Raw genomic sequence first — 20861 nt, 5'->3', positions numbered from 1 at the left:
TCGTCTAACGATACATTGCGTAGAAAATTGTCAACTTTACAGTAAGAAGTGACAGAAATGAAAAATGTTTCAGCCTTTAAAACGACACAGCATACGCCACATTCCGAATATTTCTCACAGTCACACAGCCAGTATAATTTAGGTAATTTACAGAGTACGTGACTTAGATTCCGAACAGTCACAGACCAATAGATTATCATACAATCCTGAACCTGCTCAGACACATAGACACGATAATTTTGATTATAAGCACTTTATATCTGTGAGAAAATTTAAGGTATTTAAGAATGACAGAACACAGATTCCCCCTTTGGACTGGATACAACAATTTGCTTTTGCATTTCCACCGGCTTGGCCTGTAATGCAGAAACTAAAATTTATTTGCAGCGCGTAAGTGACCTCAGGGGATTCATTACACTTCGATGAATATGTGCTGTAGCGTGCACAGGGGCCCGAGCCGTAGTAGTGCTGTTTATTCTTTAGTTTTCTGCACTGGTGCTTACTCTTTTACTATCCTTTATATCTATCAGAACAGCTCTTCAACTATTGATCTATCTAGAATTAGGAATGAGCAAAGAAAACCTGATATGACAAGTTTTACCGAAAGTGACAGTTATCATTAGAGACTCCAGAGATGACAAGAACCAAAAGCATAATTTTAATAACAGATAAAATTTTAATCAGCAGTATTCTCATAATTATCAACAACCGCAAACACTGTTTGGTAACAATAGAGGCTTTTCCACACAACAGCAAGAAACCAGTTGGTTAGCATACCTAACCAACAATGTAGTCTGCAAGGTCAACCAAGCTTTAATGTTTCGCCGCCTACACGTAGAGCGTCGGCTCCACCAAATAGTAACGTACAGTAACAAGGAAAGCAGTACGTACAGAAAACACATCATTTCAATTCCTATCACAACGCGCCGTATAGCAGTGACTATCATGACAGACGTAAAAGTAATGAGCACAGATTTCAGCGTACATTTAATAACAGTAGGCCTTACGAGCAGCAGAATCATCCGCAACAACAGATTATCATGAATGAACCAGACAGTCGGTATCATCCCCAGCCATATATGTCAGGACGAAATAACAGAACAGTACAAATAGTCGAAATGCCACAGCTTCCTCCTGCAAAAACAGCACGTCAGAAAGAATTTGACTGGACACAGCACAGGTTGCATCTTCCAGCAACGTTAGCAATACTTTTGACACACAGAATCTTTGTTCACGAAAATGTTATTACTTTTGACAACAGCCCACCCTGTTATTGAAGTAAAGATTGGATCATCCACATTTTCAGCAGTAATTGATTCTGGATCACCTATGTCAGTTATAAATGAAGAAACATTCAACGAATGTAACAAAGAGAATCCCTATCCTACGTTACCATTAGGCAAAACTAAAGTAAAAGGAGCAGTATATGGTAAAGGAGTAGATGTAAAATTACAAACACACTTATCATTTTATATTGCGAGTCATACGTTCCACTCAAATTTTTGGATTGTTCCCTTATTGACAACAGACGTTATTTTAGGTACGGATTTTCTGGTACAACATGACGCAATTATTGACTTTCAGAATTCCTGCTTAATGTTAAAGGATGAGAATGTACAACTGGCATTAGAATTTCAGCACGCTTTATCTGCAGGTGAACACGCAATTAATCGAACAGAGGTCATTTCTACATCGCGTAACACGGACTGTCATTCAACATTGTTCACAGATACGTACATACACAACTACAATACACCAGACGAAGGCGACTATGACGTTATGCAAATGATTTCTGAGAAAGTAAAGCAAAGCAGGGCAAATACAGACGACGAACTTACACAGCTACAGCAAGCTCCAGTTTTTAATAACATCCTTGGTACTATGTTTGGTTTTATGTAGGAATTTCAAGTTAAATAGCATGACACATTTCAAGCTAAACATTATCCTATTCCGTATATCCGTAAACAAAATATTGTAGCAGACGCACTATCACGTTCTCTGAGCAACGATCAGCAAGAAATCGCAACCAACTTCTGCCAAGCAAATTTTAGCGTCAAGTATATTCAACGAGTTGCATTTCAAAATTTCATTTCGTCGTAATTACGAGACATGGCACAAGAGCCGAGCAAAGACAACGTAAGGAAAGAAATTAAAAAGCTTTGGCAAGACAGGAATAACGTTACCATTGGAAACACTTATACTGTACGCAATACCATTCTGTTTCGCTGCTCTCACCCTGACAGCAACAACTGGTTATTATGTATTCCTGACGAACTTGTTAACAAATTAATTTGGTATACTCATTTAAGTTACGCACATTATGGAGCCAGAAAATGTTTTCTTATACTGAGACAGAACTGTTATTTTGTCAACATGGAGAAACGTATTCGACGAGTTTTAGCATCATGTAAAATCTGCCAGAAAGCTGAATCAGATACGACTTCACATATTCCTCCGTTACATCCCATTGTACCCGTTAAATTGAGACATATGGCCGCTGTAGACACTTTTGGTCCGATTCCCAGATCTAATAGAGGTTTTTGTTACATCTTTGTCGCTGTTGAACTCACTTCGAAATTTGTTACCTTAAGTCCGTTACAAAAAGCTACTGCTGAATCTGTTTCGAAAGCATTTGTACAACATTTTTTATTTCATGTAGGGCATGTACTGAAAGTAATTTCCGACAGTGGACCACAATTTCGATCTGATATATGGACACGTATTTTACGAGCAAGACACATTTCTCCGATCTATATATCCATGTATCACGCTTCTTCGAACTCTTCTGAACGACTAAACTATGGTAAACTATGTAGAATATACTGCCATAAAAAACATATTCATTGGGATACACACATACTCTCATTCCAGGATGTAATTAACTCCATACCATTGAATCTACTATGCTATCTCCGACTGTTACATTGAAAAATGTTGAACCACCTAACAAATTTAAAGAATTATTATCCTTTCCTACATCCCGTCGACTACGCCTCTATGAAATAATTGATATTGCGCTCAACAACATCAAACGTGCCGCAGAACGCCGGAGAAGACAGCAAAAACAGGTTTGTACGCGCTGTGACTTTCACATTGCACAGAAGATATTAGTACGCACACACTATTTATCCAACAGAGGAAAGAGTAGATGTAGTAAATTTGAGCTTCTATAAGCAGGTCCATATAGAATACGAAGCATTCCTCACCCCAATGTAGTACACGTCGAAACTTTGAGAACCAGAAAAAGCATGTGCAATCACCATACTTCCAATATTAAACTCTTTATTGAATGAACATAGTTTACGATTTATCACACTGTAATGCCATTTCTTGATATTTATGTGACAACTTATGCAATTATATCTATGTGGCTCTTACTGATGATGATCATATTTTTTCTTGGCAAGTTCCCGGCAAGGTAATGTTAGCAGGTCGCTTTTCTTGTCGTTGTATATCAGACCGTGCACATTTTCCATTCTTTTTGTGTATGTATGATTGTTTTCCTATCGAAAGTAGAATTTTTGTCTGTATGCACTATGAAACTTTTAAGATATAATAAACACCAATTGACTTTGACATTTTTGCCTTATGATATCTCAACATTCTATTCTACATTTTTTGCCACTACATTATGATACTGTGTGTACATTTTTTGCACTTGAAAATTGTATATGGTTTTGACCTAATACGTCTTCTGTCATGCTATGCTGTATGCTTAGTTATATCACTAGAAACAAGTTTTTATTTAATGAGTATATGATTTAAATGCAAGATATTAATCCATATTCATCGTTTTCAGATAGCAATACCGTGTAAAAGGAATAAATTAAACAAACCACAGTCGTTTACTATGAAATGGGAATTTCACCTTCAGAATGAAAGAAAGAAAATGCAATAACTTGTCATGAAGAGTAAATGGATCAGAATTAACAAGCATTAACAAGAATATACTATACACACCATATGATAGCAGTCTTGACTAATTATTTTTCTTTCAGAATACGAGGCGATTGATGCAGGCTGTCAGACAGAACTACACATGTTAATTTTAGTGATGAAATATGCTAGAAGTAAAAAACTCTATACTATATGAAGTAATGAATGATAATGAATAGTTGTATGAAGTAAATGGTAATATGAATATGAATATTGAAGTGTCTATTTTTTGCAGATGATAATAAATGATGATGAATAGTTATATGAAGAATATGGTAATATGAATAATGACGTTTTCTTTGCAGATGATGATAATGATGAAGTATATATATTTTCTGTTAGTTAAGAAATGCTATGTAGTTATTTAAGTATTTGTTGCACTTCCTTCTGACAGTATGTCAAGAGGTCCATGATTAAGGAATTTGTTGCTAGTGCACTCGAGCAGATGTAATTTTGATGGATCGCTCACGCGCTGCCTGTGATATGTAAGCTATAAGAGAATCTCAGACCAAAGAGCAGTGTTGTATGCAGTACGAGCAGTGTCTGTAGCAGTTGTAGTAGTAGTAGCTTTCAGTCGTGTGTATGAAGTTGGCTGGGCCAGTCGTGGGGAGCGATGGCGGAGCCTGAGCGATATAATATAATGTAAAAGCAGCGTCGCGCATATGTATTATTGTTATATCAAGTCCCATGTAAATGATTAAAAAAATCTCTTAACAATAATCTTTCTCATAAAAATTAACTTTTGACATTCATTCATCTCAATTTAAAGAATTTACTTATTTCTGCAATCCATGGTTATCCCGATTGTTGTAAAGCAAAATCAGTTATTTGTTTTTATACATGACAAATCTAACGGCCAGCATTGCACAGGGCTGTGCCGGAAAAATTTCTTATAGGAGCAGATATATATGCGTTATCCGGCGAGCTTATTGAGGTACGAATTTTTAATTTATTCAGAATGATCTTTTAGGGCCATGATGCAGCACTGTTGACGTCCAAATTCACCAGATTAGATTCACAGTCAATTCTTGACAGGTTATAAGTAAGCCACAATTTTATTAGGAGGTTAGTCACATTGTATTATTTGTAGGTTACGCTGAATGTGAATGATATAAATAAGTATATTTTTACTGTTGGGAGGTTTCTGAATTTTTCTGTTGGGAGGTTACAATATGTTAGATTCTTCGATGAATTTTGCGCAGCATACATACCATACTTACAGGTGTACGAAACTCTATAATTTATTTTATTTATGAAAAAAATGAATGAACTGTTATATTTTAAACTTCATGTTTACAAAAAAACACAAATTTTATAGTTAATTACCTCAATTTTTACCACAGTTTTTAATGGATTTGGAAAATTCTACAGTTTCATACACTTTTAAGTATGGTTTATATGCTGTGCAAAATTCATAGAAGAATCTCTCTTACTTCTGGTTCCTTGCTTTTTTGCTAATTTCTTTATACTTCTAAAACGTTTAAGAAATGTAACCATATTAGGGTTTTGGGTATAAAAGTAAGGACACACGGCTTCCCTATAGACTTCAGCGAGCCATGTAAAAGACAGGGTGTCCATAATTAAAGTTCCAGTTTCAAAACGGTGTAGAAAGAGAACCTCTCCTCAGAATGACGTCAAATTTGAGCCGCATATCATTGACTATCGGTGAAACGAAAAGGATAAAAATATATCGACCAATAGAGGGCACTGTACGCATCAGAATATGCACGCCAACAAACTTTCGGTGCACGGCTGTTCCTCAGTTTCTGACCGAGACGCCCATCAAGACTGTTTCCGCCAAGGATCGCGCGTTGCAGGTATAACTCTTGTACAAGAACTGTGACTGTGTGCCAGTTCCCGACACCCAAGTCTGTGAAAAAAGGCACTGGTCCGAAGTCTGATAAGGGAATGGAGAAAATGATTGCAAAATTCGAAGTGCAGTGTGGCAGAGGCAGGAAAGCGGTTGATCTGATATCTGCCGAAGATGTGGACACATCACTACAGGAGGAGTCGGCCGATGGAGTGTAAACATGCAGCGTACAGGGTATTCCCCGAACGCTGGACATGCCTGCGAGCACGGTGCATAAAATCCTATGAAACATTCTGCATTACTGTCCGTACAAAATCACTGTTGTTCAAGAGTTGCTTCCTGCTGACCTGCCAGCAAGACAAACGTTCGCTCTGGTACTTCTTGCTTGCATGGAAGTGGACAGTGAATGACGACGGCACATTCTGCTCACAGACGAAGCCCATTCCCGTCTCCAAGGGTATGTCAATACGCACTATTACAGAATACGGGCAACGGAAAATCCGCATGCGCGTCAACCGGTACCATTACATTCCGGAAAGGTGACTGTGTGGTGAGGGTTGATGTCATCGTTTACCTTAGGGCCGTATTTTCTCGAGGAGATGAGTCTTGCGCGTCCTGTTAATTGTAGCGTCACTGGTAAAAGCTATGAGAACGTTTTGCGCACCAACGTCATATACAGGGTGAAGAGTATTTAAGCCTACAGACTCTAGGAGGTTGTAGGGGACATCAAAACAAATATTTTTCCCAAATGTCATTTTTTCCTAAGAGGAGTATTTGAACCAGTAGAGGATGATTTCTCTGGCGGCAAATTAATTAAACCACCAAACACTTTTTCATTTTTTTATGACCAAAAGACAACACATTAACACAACCCAATTTCAGTTACAGCTTATTTACAAAAATGCCTCCATTGACACGTAAACAAAGGTTACACCGTCGGATCATGTTCTGTCTGACACGAGCAAAAACCCCAGGAGTATCCTGAATTGTTCCTGCTGCTGGTACTATCCGGGCAATCAGATCCTATTCTGATGCAACAGGAGTTGCGTAAACAAGGTTGCGCGTCTCTCCTCACACAAAAAAGTCCAGAAGGGGCATATCTGGGGATCGAGCAGGCCATGGTACAGGACCACCTCTGCCAATCCACGGTTCTGGGAACCGTCTGTCCAGGAATCGCACACGACGGCTGAAATGTGCCGGCGCCCCGTCATGTTGGAACCACATGCGCTGTCTTGTAGGGAGGGGGACGTCTTCCAGCAATTCTGGCAGTGCTCGGGCGAGAAAATTGTAGTAGTTCCTCCCATTTAATGGCCTAGGTAACAGATACGGCCCAATTAAACAGTCCCCAGCAACACTGACCCACATATTAACGAAGAACCGCACTTGATGTCTGCTAGTAACTGTGGCATGTGGGTTATCCTCACTCCAAACATGCGAATTGTGCATGTTGAAGACTCCACCACGTCCGAACGTTGCTTTATCGGTAAACAACACAGAGGATGGAAATGTAGGATGCATTTCACACTGTTCCAGGTATCACTGCGAAAACTGTGCTCTGGGTCGATAATCAACTGGTTCCAGGTTGTGGACACGCTGTATGTGAAATGAACGTAACAATTGCTCTCGAAGGACTGTTCTTACATTCGTCTAATTCGTCCCCATATTACCTGCAATTGTACGAGTGCTGATTGAAGGATCCCGCTCCACAAGCTGCAACACAGCTTCCTCAAATTGCAGTGTTCTTACCGTGTGACGGCGTCCCTTTCCAGGTAATCTGCTAAATGACCCGGTGTCACGCAGACGTTGGTACACAGCAGCAAAGGTCGTATCATGCGGGATACTGCGATTAGGATATTGTTGTTGATAAACCCGCTGTGCAGCTCGTCCGTTGTGGTACGCTACGTAGTACCCACCAACCATATCAGTGAACTCACTACAGGTGTATCGCTCCATTAGCAACCAGAGACAATGCACTACTATACTGGTGGACAGCAGTTGGCTACAACTGAAGAGCGTAATACGCCCTCTAACAACTGAAGATCGTAATACGGCGTCTAACAACTGAAGAGCGTAATACCGTCTCCACCGGTTTAAATAATCCTCAAAGGAAAAAATGACATTAGGGAAAAATATTTGTTTTGATGTCCCTTACAACCTCCCAGAGTTTGTCGGTTTAAATACTCTGTAGATTATGTTTCCTTTGGAAATTATATCTGGAAGCTGGATAGATCTGGAGAGATTGAATTAGAGTCTCTAACCTTCTTTCCACCAACCTGTCGTCTTCTAAAGTTGTGTCCCCGGCGCAGAAGAGAGCTCATCGGTCGTTGGATCTTCTCCGGCGGAGGCTGCTATGCTATCATCTCGAACCTGTGATTGGGCTGTTTATGGGATGCCACTTGGACTGGTTAGTCTCTGTATCTACAGAGGGCAAGATCTGTAGTACTGACAATGACGGTAGGCGACACTTCTCATCAATTTATGCTGTTTGGTTATTATATAAATATTCACACATTTTACACTGTCTTCTACAACACTCGACATATCTTTCTTAATTGTACGGAAACTTTCCTGACACCTTCCGATATAGAGTACGATATGTCCGTCCTTCCAGAATGTCCGAAACATAGTTACGCGCCCGTCCCTCTAGAACGCCCAAAACACAGTGACTAACGCAGCCGAAGTACTTTGTCTCCCAGGTGCACCAAAGCGACCCCAAACTGTCTAAAGCACCTTGGTTGCAATATCGTTAGTCTTAAGTTTCTCAAAACTACTGAAACTTATTAATAAGAAAGAATAGAGTCGTAGGGTAACTATGAGAGATTGTCATATCAAAAACTGGGTTAAATACAATGAAAAGTATATAAATAATTAATAGGAGAAGTCAGGCGTTTTGGCTCCTAGCAGCCGAATGTGTCGATCAATCAGAAGCAATTTCAGTACAATGGACGGACTCTCCCACGCTACTGGTACGTACTGTACCATCTATCGCTTGTACCTCACTCCACTTTTGTACCATATGCTGCTTCACGTGTATCACGTTGCATCGAGGCGAGCTTCTAGCAAAATAAAATATTGGTGGCCACAGCCAGGAATATCACAGTCATTCTAAGCCTTTAACAGGGTGAATGTGTGGGTAGGATCATTTTCTTATCCGAGATGCAGCTCCTCCGAACATTACACAGACAGATGGCTACTGCAGAGGCATTCCAGAAATGCTAGAATTGTCAGCCGTCATTTCCCTACAGCCTGGCCTTGCGGATCACCTGATCTTAACCTGTGTGACTTCTTGCTGTTGGGTTATCTGAAAGATGGCTTGTTCAGTGCTCCAGTAACGAAAGAAACTCAGTTGGAGGCGAGCACTGCGCAACGCATTCTGAACGTAACCCCAGTGGCACACGGCTATGTTGTGGAACATGCTGTTTCTCGATTTGAACTAGGGGCAGAAAACGGTGGACAGAAAATTTTGAACATGCTTGCGCCAGTCTCGCGACAGCTAGAAACGAACGTAATTTTGTTTTTTGTGCGGTTTTTGGTCTCAGGATGGTTAAAAACCGATTTCTCCCATTCGATATGGTACGACCTTGTTGTGGTGGGTTGGCTTATCTAGCTAACAGTGCTACTCGTACAAGTGTTGACTGCCGAGGTTGTGCACACCGAACAGTACGGAATGGTGTGATATGCAGCTCAAACCACAGACGTCGTATTGAGATTCGTCTGCCATTTGAAGCGGACCCTATTTACGTTGAGATGCTTACAGCACCATCGATTGATAGAATGTTCGATAACTTTTTTTGGTCCATTTTTCTAAGCAGTGCTTCTCTTTCTACAGCGTTTTAAACTGGAATATTAATTATGGACACCCTGAATTAAAACCGTGCATTTTGCTCTCTAGATATCACATTTTATTGTGTCATAACTGAGTCTGATTCTTTCTGACACTGAGTAACGGATAAGGTGTGTTAAATTTCAATGTCCAACGCCTCTACGCCTCTGTTGTAGCGTGTGGCGCTCAGGTAGGAGGGGTGCGTCTCCTCTCGCTAAACGAATATGTGGCGTAGCACTCCGTTCTCCTTTTCTTCTTTTCTACTTTCCCTGTCAATGCTACTTAGCTACTCACTGAGGAGCGTTACTCAAGTATTGGCGGAACATTTTTTTTTTAAGCTACTTCACTCGTGAGTGGATTATACTCTCTGAGGTTTCTTCCATTGCGTCTCAGTCCGACATCTGCCTATGCTGTAATTAGTTATATGCGTTCCACACAACAGTTTCCACTGGGTGTTCGGCTACCGTGTACTCGAACTATAACGGGACTTTCCGCCAATTCTTGGGCAATGTGGTACATTTGTATACATTGAGTCTCTACAAACAACCTTGTACAAAGCGTAGGCCATTTATAGTTTCTAAATTACACATTAAGAGGGGGGCGTACGTCAACGATTGTTGATGAAACAGAATGTTTTAATTGGGGATTGATAAAGTCATTGTAGCGAGTCTTTCCACGTGACTGAAATTTCGCCAGAACTTCACTCACGCCCTTACGGCTTTCGTTACCCCAGCAGAACTTAAGAATTATCAGTAATGAATATGACGTAGCATAACAGCTACGTGGGGGCAGACATGGGACTCTTCTGACCATATTAACTCGCAAGCAGGAGCGAAAGAAGGTTCGTGACGTGTAACTTTGCTCCAATTTTGTGTGCTGTGCGATTCCCTTTGAGATGTTCTTTGGAAAGGGTCGCTAATTTTTCGCTGCGGTGCATGTGGTTCAGAGACGTTCTAAGTGCAATTAGTAGTACTGATGTAATTAGTTTCCGGGTGTAACATGCAGCGACGGTATACAGTACGTGGTAGTATCAAGGTCCGGTGAATTTCTACTGCGATATCTAATGCTGTTTCGTAAGCTGACCGCCATGAATGTTGACGGCAAGGGATGTTCATAAATGAAAAATTTAAGGCAATATCACCTGAGACGGAATCGCTGCATCAGAGTAAACTAAAACAAAGTGTTTGTCATGGCCTGGATTTCAATCGAGCCCTCCATTTTTTATTCCCTCATTTTATTTCTTTTACACCCAGCAGTCATTACCAGCGGTTACTAAACTTTTCCGCTGATGGAGCACTTGGAGAATCCTGGTACTTTGATGGAACGCCTTGTTTATTTTGAAGGTTAATAAAATAAAGAGTAAAACAAATTTTACTCTAGTAACAATATTTTTTTAAATAATCAGCATCTTCAAAACGTCGAAAGAAAATGCCCTGTTATTAATGATTTTGCCTGGAACATTAATTCCCTTCTTGCGGAACATCAGGTTGGGAAAACCTACTCCATCGAGTAGCTGGCTACTGCTCCTTATCCATTTCTAAATTGTGCCATTCTACCCTTCTGGTATACCTATCTTACGTGTTACAGCTTAAATAGTAGTGTGGTCCTTAAACATCTGACTGCATTTACTAGAACTTCTGCTTTCTCTCTCGTCTTCACAAGAGGGCGATGGCCGTTTTCTGCCATAAAGCCATTTGCAGCATTTCTGTCATGGATTTTGATCATTATGCGGCCCGTAAGTGTGGTTTACCGTCTGTACCTGGCGGCAGCTGACCCCTAAACTTCACTTCCTGAAAATGAGTTAAACGTTCTAGCGCGGAGCAGTACTTTTTCGCAAGACTGTTTCTTCTTCTTGTCGCAGTGGTAACACCGGTTCCCGTCAGAAGTTAACCGCTGCCGGTCTTGGCTCGCGCTTAGGTGGGTGACCGTCCAGAGTGCCTAGCACTATTAGTAAGCGGGGTGCTTTAAGCTCTTCTGAGGCAAATTGAGGAGCTACCTTACTGAGAAGTAGCGGCTACGATCACGAAAGCGGAGGAGTGGTATGCTGACCTCACTCTCATCCATAGCCGCATCCGGTGACGCTTATTGGATGAGGACGACACGGCGGTCGGTCAGTGCCGTTGTGTCTTCCGAGACCTGTTCCGACGGAGCTTTATTTCTTTTTCTACTTTAATGTGTTTTTACTCATCGTGATTTAGAGTTTTCCCAGATGCTGTTGGTGATCGTTTAGCTGGACCGTATTTCCTACCTAGGCCATTAAATGACGTGCTTTATAATAATTTCCTCGCCAGAGCATTGCCAGAGTTTTTAGATGACGTGCCACTCGCTACAAGACAGGATGATGGGGTGCTGGCACAATTTAGTCGTCCTGTGCATAGATTCTTGAACCGGCAATTTCCGGAAAAATGGGTTGGCTTTGGTGGTTCTGTATCATGGCTACTCCATTCCCTGATTTGACCGCTCTGGGCTGTTTTGTACGATGAGAGGTGTGCAACCTTGTTTACACAGCCTCTGTTGAATCAGAAGAGAAACTGATTGTCCAGACACTAGCAGCAGCCGCAGCAAGAACTAAGGACTAAGGAAGCTGCCGCAGTCTTTGATCTTGCTAGACACAACATGACCCGCAGGTATAACCTTTGTTTACAAGCGATGGTGGCATTTTTCAACCTCTACTGTAACTGATGTGACTGTGTTGCGTTCATGTTGTTATCGTTTGGTAATAAAGAGTTAAAGCTTGAGTTAGTTTTTGTCCTCACAGGACAATACATTACAAAAAATGTTTTGATTGTCCCATGCAACCTCCTTAGAGTATTTTAGTTTAATTTTGATACAGAGAAAGGTTTCTCCGCTCGTTTCAAAAATCCTCACAGGAAAATATGACATGAGAGAAAAGTATTTGTTACAGTCTCCGGTGCAATCTCACAGAGTTAGAAGGTTTAAATAATTTTCACCCTGTACACAATATTAATTACTCCCTCGGCATGATGACACAAATAATTCACAGAATCCTCCTTTCGAGACAAGTTTACACATGCCAGCAGCGTATAATGTAAAACATACATACGAGGGTAATAACAAAATTAAGGTCTCCTATTTTTTATAAGTACATAGACCTGTTGATTTCTACAATGGTTTACATCAGTTTACAGCTTAAACATTTAGCTATTTTTCAACATAATCTCCATTTCTGTCGATGCATTTTTGTGGACGCTGTGGTAGTTTTTGTATGTCCATGTCATACCAGCTCGCCGCCATGCTGTTAAGAAAGTTATGAACCTCTTCTTTCATCTCGTCGTCGGAGCCGAATCGCTTTCCGGCCAAATGTTCTTTTAACCTAGGGAACAGGTGACAGTCACTGGGCGCCGAGTCAGAACTATAGGGTGGGTGGGTGATTATGTTCCACTGAAACTGTTGCAGGAGAGTAACGGTTTGCCTAGCGATATGTGGGCGAGCGTTGTCATGGAGAATGTGTACGCCCTTGCTCTACATTCCTCTTCTCCGGTTCTTCATTGCCCGTTTGAGTTTTTACGCAGTTTCGCAGTACCTGTCAGCGTTAATTGTGGTCCCAGCGATTCAGCTCCGACGACGAGGTGAAAGAAGAGTTTCATAACTTTCTGAACAGCATGGCGGCGAGCTGGTATGACATGGGCATACAAAAACTGCCACAGCGGCTACATCGACAGAAATGGTGATTATGTCGGAAAATAGCTAAATGTTCAAGCTGTAAACTGATGTAAACCATTGTAGAAATAAACAGGTCTATGTACTTATAAAAAATAGGAGACCTTACTTTTTGGATTACCCTCGTAGATAGTACATTGTGCTCTTGACCCCACCATGCAGTATAATGTACCATCGCACTCAAAACACAAACATTCTCTCTCTCAATTGTACACTGTACTCAGTGCACATGACATTGAGTGTAACCACTAGTCAACTGGCAAAGAATCACTGCAGTCCAATTAAGGCGCACGGTTAATGCTCCTGCTGTACTGTGATAACCAAAGCCACTCTTTTTGCATATCATACTGTGGTTGCCGTCCTCTCTCGGCAGCGTGGAGGACGCGAGAAACCTTCCCGCTCAGTGACTACTCGGACGCGTTGCATGTTGGTGGTAGTTCATTCAATATGCCCGGTCCATGGCCCACCAGCTCCCAGCTGACTGACCTGGCTGCTGGTCACCAACTGATTCACTCACCGCATTGCTGCGTTCTTGCAGCTTCAACTGCGATCCACTGCGAAGCCTCTGACCTGCCACGCCCCTTCAGAACGAGCCGGCTTCCACTAACAACATTGGTCATCACCCAAGCTCGGCCCAGCCACTCATTCACCACTAACAATGTGACGCATGCTTCCTGGCTGCTCTAACATGGCCCCAGCACTGGCCATCAGATGTTGATCATTAACGGCAACAGGTGACTGACTTTCATCCGTTTTGCGCCACCCCCGCTTGCCTCGTAGCGGTAGCAGCTGTGGTTCACAAGCTGCCATCTGCGCTCTGGCCAGACACTCTCACCAGAGCGGTGGTGCTGCGGCCGGCTGAGTGGGCAGGAACAACAGTTGGTCCTTAATTTCAGATTTGTGGCACACAATCAAAACAATTACCTACGTCAGTTACTTTTTTTCCATGACGCATTCAAATGGCTGAAACATCACGTTCAAGCGGATCAGTAGATTACATTAGAATTTCTTGTTCTGGATTTGGCCAATCTGTCATACAGTGTAAAGAACAACATTAACCCTCCGTTACTCGCTCGAAAATTCATGACATCGTCACTCGCGCGGATGACTGGTGTTATCCACAAAGCAAGCTGTCTATTTGTACACTTTGAACGGTTTTTATGACACCTTTTATGATTTTTTTATTAATAAAATATAATACATTTAATATTTATACACAGTATAATATATTGTAACGTTTTAAACTGTTTGACCATTCGAAGAACAATATCTTCAGCTGAATTACTGGCATTACATGGTCCCTCTTGTTGCTTACCGACGTACGTTTCTAAATTCAAAGTGTAAGCTATTTTTCCATCAACCAAAGCAAACACTTTTAACCCATACTTTGCTGGTTTGCTTGGAATATATTGCTTGTACGGGCAGTTTCCTCTAAATGGGTCAAATGGCTCTGAGCACTATTGGACTCAACTGCTGTGGTCATAAGTCCCCTAGAACTTAGAACTACTTAAACCTAACTAACTTAAGGACATCACACACATCCATGCCCGAGGCAGGATTCGAACCTGCGACCGTAGTGGTCGTGCGGTTCCAGACTGTAGCGCCTTTAACAGCTCGGCCACTCCGACCGGTTTTCCTCTAAATGCCAAAAGCTGTTCGTCAACAGTAAGATATTCAGTATACGAAAAATATTTTTGGCAGTTGTTCGTGAATAGTTCAAGTACCTCTCTGATAGCAGCTAACTTGTCAGTCTCTCTGCGAACATCTCTATCACGGAAATTATCAAACCTCAGACATCTCGACAGAAACCTGAATCGGTTTTCACTTATGCATAAATAACATGATTCAAGTCCATTTCCCTTTGAGTTATCCACAATATTGATATACTCTTCCTAGAACGTCTCAGAGATCCACACAGACATAACAAACCAATGAAAACTCTGATCTCTATCGCATCTGTTTCTTTAGCGTCCCTTTCCCTAGAGAAGTTACCATGAACTTCACTGATGGATATATTAGTGCATGTTGCATAATGCTTATTATGTTTTCATCCAAGAACACATTCAGAATTCCTATTTCTGTCTTTTTTGTACGAGCTTGATTTTTTGGTCCAGGCAAACGCGTAATAATATTACAAGATCTGCTTCTAACACTGGTAGGATATTTATTTTTCCTTCTATTCCATTTTTCCCTAAAAAATGCATCCTCTTCAGTTACTTCTTCCTGTGATTCATATTCATCATTTTCTGACACTTCTTGTTCTGTTCCTGAATCGTGACCGCTTTCATGAACAGTATCCTCAATCTCCGAGTCAGCGCTATCACTCTGAGCAACTTCATCACTCAGTTCATTGAACCATTCCATCCGTACATTAGGATCTCTACTAAACTCTGACCGAGGTTTTTTCCCTTTGACATTTCTTCCACAATTTAAGAATAAAGAGAATTCTAGGTAACGTGGAAGGTTCAAATGGTTCAAATGGCTCTGAGCACTATGGGACTCAACTGCTGAGGTCATTAGTCCCCTAGAACTTAGAACTAGTTAAACCTAACTAACCTAAGGACATCACAAACATCCATGCCCGAGGCAGGATTCGAACCTGCGACCGTAGCGGTCTTGCGGTTCCAGACTGCAGCGCCTTTAACCGCACGGCCACTTCGGCCGGCCTAACGTGGAAGGTAACTGCAATCAGTTTCAATACGTCTAAATTTACGCACATCTAGGAAAGCAATAAAGTAATACAGACTTACTTTGTTTCAGATTGTGGCAGCAGAGCTCGCGCAGATGACCAGTGTCCTCCAGACTATAATAATGTTTCATAAACAATGTATCTTCCGTAACTGAAAGCCAACAATTATTGGAGCTAGTTGCTGGAGAGTTAACAGAAAGGCATTGAAAATGGTGCGAACTCAGTCCAGCCCTGTCAGACAAAATTGAGTGGGAAAGTCATGTGGATGACGAGTGTCATCCGCGCGAGCAACGGATGGTTAATAAATTTCTAGTAACAAGATGTTGCACTAAAAATAGGTCCCAGGTTCAAATCCTGGTGTGATACTCAGTTGTAATCTGCTAGCAAGTTTCAGATCAACACCACTAGACAACGAAAATTCATTCTGTGTGTAAGTAGACTGGTAAATGTGGAGGACTTCGTGGAAATTTTTCGTGTCAGTTGTCAACCGGTTTGTTCACACATTCCAGTAGATTAATTGCTCAGTTTTTTGTCGACAGCTAAGTGAATGGTACCATGCCTCGGAAAAGCGGATAAACAGAAAATTTTCAGTTAAAAAGAGTGAATTGTATACTAGATACAAACTGACTTCTGGGAAGTTCATGTGGATACAAACAACTTCCTGGGGACGGCAATCGCAGCTCAGAGACATTGTGAGTAACAATAACAACACTCAACACTCAATAACCATTCAAATTATCATAAAAATTATAACAATGACAAGTCAAGATTAATAAGGCGTTTCCGAACGCCGCATAGCTCTACGAAGGGGCTTTATTCGCAACTACCGGTTTCACGGCAGCTTAGAAGCATATTCAGGTTTATAATAGTTATATTTCCATAATGTGTATGGACAATTACGGAGTCCCAGCTGCAAGGAAGTTATCTACATTGAGAGTCAAACCACCTCTGTAATTGTCCATCTACATTATGGAACTATAACCAATATGTACCTGAAGATGCGTCTATACAGACGTGAAACCGGTAGTTGCGAATGAAGCACTGCGTACATCTATACGGCTCTCGGAACACCACATCATTTTAGACTATTTAATTGCTACACTTTTTATGATAATGTTAATGGTTTTATTTAGTGTTTTTATCGTTACTCACAAGTTCATGGAGACTTTGGCTCAGCAGGTCGCAGTTAACATGTCGTTAAATGCTAATGTTCCTTTTCTTAATGCGGCTTGTTATTGGATAAATAGACTTAAATGTAGCCGTAGGCACTGTAAAGCCTGTACAGGTTCTTCTGTTCTTATAATTCATCATATATAACAGTCACATTTTTAAGTCGCAAGACTGGATCTGCTATGAAAATACACAATACGCTTGAGGAAATTCTACACATGGAATAACATTCGTGGTAGCGACCATCACAAAAACGTTTGAAGAAAGACATTTTAAACTAATGTGAGGAAAATCTGAAATGTAAACGTCGTTATGTGATTAAAGGCCAGATGTGGAAAACCATTACGGTCCAGAGAAAGACGGTGTCGTTCGAAAATAGTCGTATTTCATTGTTTTGAAAACGACTATTACTCCTAAACGTTATTGCACTACTTCTACAGCGAACTGAAAAATTAGGGGGCAACTTTTTGCACCACGACATTTCGTCTGCTGAACATGTGTCCGTGCCGATGTCAAACGAGCATGGAATGGTCTCTAAAATGATAAACTTGGAGAGATTGTCAGATACGACTTTGGTCTACCGATCGCAGTGGATATTTTTTCAGTTTTGGATATTTTACATCCACGAAAATGTCGAGCCACCGATTAAAGTTTCTTTTTTTCTGTGAAGAACTGTGAAAAAGACCAGATTGCACCTTCCAATGTAAGTTAATTGAGATTATAATGTTGAGTTGCATAAATATTACGCCGCTTGAGAGAGCTAAGGTGATAGACGAGAGCACTAAGTACAAGAAACACAGGTACTAACGGACGTCAATGCCGTCACTCATCACCATAAGAAGAAAGTAAATATGAACTGGCAGCATAATTTCGGAGCTGTTATTGGTACAACTATTGCAAAGAAATAAAATACTGATCCTTCGTCCCTTTGGGTGCCTATGCCTATGTAAGTGTTTTTTTTCTTTTTTTTTTCCAGAAGAGTTGTCTAGAGCCAGCACTTGGAGCACGCTGGTATATTATACTGTGGAGTGGTATGTCAATATGCGGTAAGGTAGGCCACGAAGCCAGATTCGACACTCACAAGTTAAATTGGGTGTTTCAGTATCATTCTCAAAATATTATGGAAAATACTAGTGGGAGAACTGAATTAAGATTAGAAGACAACATGTGGAAAAGGAAAAATCTGTTTTTTTCTGGTATGTGTAACAGTGGCAGGGCTGTACAAGATTTGCTCAGATTTTTATTGTAGTCCTGTTTAGTAGTATATGTTGGAGGCTACTAGTGGAACTATCAGATTTGTTCATGACACATCACCAACTCAACTACTGTATTTAAATTTGAAGAGTAAATAAACAGTTGTCCAGTAGCTCACGTTAATTCTTGTATGTGCATTTAAACTAGAAAATGGTCGAGGAATGTCATTAATTCACAACTGTCAGATGTAATTCAGTTTTAAAATATAAATCAAAAGGTTTCATATTGTTTTGCAGTGAAATAATAAAAGTTAGTGCTTTTGCGCAAACAGTTAGGCTGCGATATCTTCGAAGCAAAGGTAATAATGTGGCAGCTAGTGGAACACTATAATTTATTACTATCCAAAGACAGATTATGCATTATGACGGTTACGGGTAAAGTATAATGTATTCACCCCTACTGAGAGATATCACAGTTGGCGATAGTGTTCGTAATTTTTATTAGCACGAGAATGCGTTGAACTCGACGTGTGTTGCCAAAGAAGTAATAAAAACCCGAGTGACTTATCATAGTGTCACTCTGCTCTCATCAGTCGATGGCTGTAACAATGGTGGAATTTAAGATTCTTACCAAACATGTTTAACTGGCTAAGATCGTGTTAGTCCCCGAGGTATATCAGGTATCTGATATGGTGCCTATATCCTTCACTTCTTTCACTTCATTGCTTTGATATCGACTTACAGCTCGACTGAAGGTCGAACAGTCAGTTGGATGAACAAGTAAAGGCGATCTTTGCACGCTGACAACAGCCAGAGGAATGGCAGTCCAGAAGGGTGTTATAGCTTGCAACACTTTCATATTTTCGCCTTCTGTTAGAGAAGATTAATATATTTTCTGATTCCATTTTGAAATGGTAGCATTCACTTTATATGCGCTGCAGCCTTTTTCTGAAATTACTCTGGAAAAGTGAAGTTTTTCCAAACGTGAAAAACTGTTCCAAGCTACAGCATGATGGAGAAAAACTTGTCGATACTGCACTTAGTAATCTATGTGTTACATTATTACTTTACTAGACGCAAATAATCAGTAAGTGAAATCATATTAAGATGAAGTATTATCAGAAACAAATTAGAAGTTAACATTTTGAAATAGCACCTAAATTGGAAACTAATACAAGTTTCCATTTTCTAGGCACGGAGAACTGCTGCAACTATAAAGAAGCTCAGTTAATTTGTTCCGTGGTAGAAGGCCTTCTTCCATTTCGACGTACAAGAAGATGCACGACCAACGAAATATGGCTTAACTATCCACACGTTATATAACCAGTACTAAATATATAGTGAACTTTACCCAACGTAAAATTGTGAAATTAAAAATTAACAATATCATCAAAACAGGTTTAATATTACTCATCATTTAAATATGCAGAGCTCGTAATATTTATAAACACTGAACAAAACATGTCTGACGACAACGAAAACTTATATATGTTTGACATTGGGTCGATCGTTGAGGGCGTTCTGAAAGTTATGCTATTGTTCATGAATCAAGTTCGGCAAGATCGCTAGTAAATCTTTTATTACTATTACCGGTTTCCACAGATCTACACTGTCATCATCGGATCTCGTTACATTACTTACAAGATACAATGCTGACAGTCGAAACCGATAACAGTAATAAAAAGAAGTACTGGCGATCTTGGCAGATTTGATTCTTCGAGAGTAATATAACAACAAAACAGTAGAAAATGTCGTGCGCATTTCTTCATGTGATTCAGAAATCAGTTATTAGATTAAAACACCGACAGGGAAACGCCATGTGTCCAAAAGTACACTAGCCTTCCCTTACAAAAAAATTTAACCTACAGTCGAGCTGCCCATGTAGTCGGTCCTGACGTTTGTTCGTCGTGTCTGGAGGAACCAGTCTGTGGAGAGCAATCGTTAGTTGAAGGTCGTATATTACTGTCTACAGTAGCAATTTGGACACAGTCTTTCCATGCACCTCATACCACTTTAGGCTGGTATGAGTTTGAGTCAATTATTCCGAATAGGGTTCTTCTCAGAATTGGAAATAATAATACAGTTTCAGTGGGGAATATTATTCAAGACAGAGCAATACAGTATTTTGAACTACTGCACCAAACCCCGGAACTAACAATTCTACGGCAAGTCACTTCTCACTCATGGCAAAAATAATACTTTAACTAGAATAAATCAATTAAATTACCGAAAATAAAAAAAACGTTACAAGAATTAGGCCTATTCACAAATGTATATAAGCAAGTTTCTGATTTAAATTTCCGCTGTTTTTCTGAGATCTGTATTAAAACAATGAAGGTATACGCTATTTATTATATATTTCACTCGATGGAATGAAAAAAAGGACAATTAAGTTTGATTCTCCAAAAACGTTACGAGAATTAGGCCTATAAACAAATGTATATAAGCAAGTTTTTGAAATAAAGTTACGCTGCTTTCTCTGAAATCTGTATTAAAACAATGAAGTTATACGCTATTTACGGTAGTTTACTTATTTGTTACCGAGACACTAGTCAAATT

This window comes from Schistocerca serialis, chromosome 8, assembly GCF_023864345.2.
Source record: "Schistocerca serialis cubense isolate TAMUIC-IGC-003099 chromosome 8, iqSchSeri2.2, whole genome shotgun sequence".
Taxonomy (NCBI): domain Eukaryota; kingdom Metazoa; phylum Arthropoda; class Insecta; order Orthoptera; family Acrididae; genus Schistocerca; species Schistocerca serialis.
The sequence above is the reverse complement of the archived record's forward strand: the minus strand, read 5'-3'. Positions refer to the sequence as shown.